We start from the raw sequence: 3,576 nt of genomic DNA, 5'->3' as shown, positions 1-3,576 counted from the left end.
ATTTTTATAGCTAGTTGCACTGCATGAACTTGCAAAAATAGATGCACTGCAGTGTCCAAGCTAGATTTAGGATGATTCCCTTGATTTCTCAAGGCTTGGTTTTGATCTCACTGCTACGTTTCTCCCTCTCTCTGTCCTTACACACAGCACAGTGCACACAAGTGCAGCTAACCTACTGAAGCACTGCAGGTAATACTTAACAAGGGATATAGTGACAGCACAAAGCTCCACCCTCAGTCCAACCTCTCCCACTGCTAATTTAAGGCAGCACATTGGACAGCCCCCCAAAGAGTTGGATTCACTCTAGCCCTTCCTCTCTTTTTCTCCTTTCTTACCCACTGAAGGCACAAAAGTTCATATTAAGACCAGAAAGGAAATCATTTGGTAACACTTTAGTATAAGGACCAATTCTCACTATTAACTGGTTGCTTATTAGCATACCTTTTATTAACATATTGGCTGTTTATTAGTAATTATAAAGCACATATTCAGCATGACCATAATCTACATCCCTAATCCTACCCAATACCTAAATTTAACAACTACCTTACTAACTATTAATGAGCAGCAAATTATTAGTGAAATTCTGAAGTCCCTAATGTGATTTGTGAAATGTGTGACAAATGCTTCAATGAATATGTGGTTGCTGAGGATCTCCATCCACCCCAACCCCCACCCCCCTCATGGTTTAAGAAATGTAGTCAGGACACCTGATGTTCAACTTTTTATTTGTGAACATTTCTTTTTTTTTTTAAGTATTATTTTAGTTCACCTTGCCAAAATAACTACAGATATAACGGAATAGTAGCAACAGCGCCTTCTGTTGGAGTGATAGAGACTAAAATAATTTTAATATTGGTAATTAGGCATCTAATAAATTATATTAATAAATGTTAACAAAAAAAAAGTTATATGTTTCCATAATTGATTTAAACATTTGTGTATGTTTAAATCAATTGTTATTAATTGATGTGGAACAATTTTTTTTTCTAATAACACTTTACAGACTTTTTGTTTTCAGTCAATAAATGCATGCTGTTTTTGAATGAAATTATGTGTTTATTGAGTTACTCATGTGCTTGTAACTTGAGGGGTCACTTCATGGGGCGGCTAAAAGGTCAAGCCTCACAATACTCATTCCAGTTGGTTAAACAGGTGGACAGAGGCCCCTTTATTGTAATAAAATATAAAACAAGAGTTGTTCCTTGAATATTTAATAAATCTTGAACTCAACGAAATATTTTTTTTAAATTCTAATTTCTCTTCCAGTTACATAAGCATCCATGTAAATAAGGTATATTCAGGCACATTTCCTAATGACACTTTATTTGCCAACCATAAGCGTAGTTTGACCTATGGCTTAAATCACAGTGATCCTAACGGGCGTGATGTCCTGCTCCCTGCCTAAAGAATCCTCTCATATAATTTTATTTCTAGAGAGTCCAAATATATCTTTTGTGATTGCAGTCACTGGGGATGGGATTTTAAATGCGTCCACCGGATGATGATGATGGAAATCCCCCATGGCTGTCAGGAGTACATAGAGTTTATCCCTTAATGTGACACATGATCTTGGGCACCAATACAAGTGCTCAGCATCAATTGCAAAAAATAAAAAAAGGAGAAAAAGCTTGATTTATTTATGTACTTTTACCTATACGCCTCATTTATTTATACTTAACTGCTTTATTTTGTTCATGTTTTTTGTTGCGACTTTAGTTTAGCAAGACCTAGCTGAAGTGAGAATCAGGGTAGATACTTGAGAATACATACTGTGTATGGAAACCTTGTGGTCGCATCTAGATATAAATACCCTCTTTCCATTTATGGAGCAGTGTATAACGGATATATGGGAATTGATACCACCTCACATATCCGATTAAATGACCAATAATATTTTTGTTTCTGTCATCATTTTCTCTGATAACTGACATTTAGTTCATTCCAACTAATTAACTCCATTCATGTAAACTCAACAAGTGTAGTTTACTTAAAGCATCATATTACTGAGCATATGCACATGTTTTCATGGTTAATTATGTCCCAAGATACAGTTCATCGCAGTTTCCAAAAGAATTTAACTGGTTAACACTTTATAATAAGACTAAGTTTGTTAATGCATTATATATTATGAACTAACAATGAACAATGTTTTAACATTTATTAATCAAGGTTAGTGTAAATTATTATTGTATAGATAGATCAAAAATTCAGTATTTTGAGTTTCCAAATAATTTATATAAATAATAATTACTTATTTGATCATATTTCATGTTTAGAGTTTACTAATACTGAAAGTTCAACATATTGTTTGCCTTGAGATGAATACAATTAGCATTTAGAATTTCCTCTGCCCCAGTGACCATCACTAAGTTCAGATGGATAGAAGTTTGCTGAAATACTATCAAAGCTTGAATTTATGAGTTTAAATTTACTGTGATCTAGACTTTTTCACATTCAGCACATTGTGAACCAGAAATCCCTTGGAGAACGCAAAGGTCGTAAATCTTCACGGTGAGTAAATATACACAGAATTTAACAATGCAAATTGTGGAACTAGCATTCCACTAATGAATTGTTTGATGCCTTTAATAATGTGAACCAAAATAAAGGGTACTCTGTTTATTCGGATACGTGTTTGTGACAACACTATGCCACTCTTAGCAACGCTTGTGAAAAACCCCTGTTAGCATTCACCGAATACTCAGCATGCCACTGGTGCGTGATGAGTCTGTTTCTATTTTGTTACTTTGCTAAAATAACTTTTGGTGCACTTATAACCAATGCACATTCAAGCACCTAAAGTGGACAGTTAGTGTAGTACTGATTGATAGGTAGAAACCAGCCAGTACAGTACTAGCTATAAATTTACACTTTGTCAGATTAAGTTAAATGTATGTTCAGTTGTTCTGATCTTACCAGTCAGTTTTCTGACATCAAAAGAATAAAGAACCTACTGATCTGGGGCTGTAAAACAATGCTTTTTGAAAAGCAACTTGCCAAAAAATGTTTACAAAATCCATAGCTCCACATAGAAAAAGTGTACCATATTCATATAGCCACTAGATTACATACAAACATAATTTGTTTAGAAACAAAGCCACATTAATCATTATTGACAGTGCCATTCGCAGGTTCCGGTATTGTTGTCTGAGTTGAACATCTCCCAGCCTTAAATCTGACATATAGCCGTGTTAGCATATGGCTGTATCCAGCTGTACACAGCAGTTGTGGCCATGCATCACTGTCTCAGGATACATAGATTACAGACAAACGCCACTACCAGCGCTCAACCCTTCACCTATTCAGCCATAGTATAGGTCAAGCATGCAATCAGACAGCACGCTACTATGTACTATGTCAGTACAGTCATGGTTGGGCACAGGAAGAGTGTGTCTACATGTCCCCCAATAAAGTGAATATATTGTCAACAAGTATGTCAACAGCCACATGCTAATCTATCAGCACTTGCATATACATTCTGTCACTTTAAAGCAAAGCAGGCAACATTTGTTGCCTTTAGGACATCTTTTATAATTGCGTTCCTGAGGGAACGTCAGGATATTCTGTGCTTTG

This window comes from Barbus barbus (assembly GCF_936440315.1).
Source record: "Barbus barbus genome assembly, chromosome: 7".
Classification (NCBI taxonomy): domain Eukaryota; kingdom Metazoa; phylum Chordata; class Actinopteri; order Cypriniformes; family Cyprinidae; genus Barbus; species Barbus barbus.
This window is presented reverse-complemented; position numbering follows the sequence as displayed.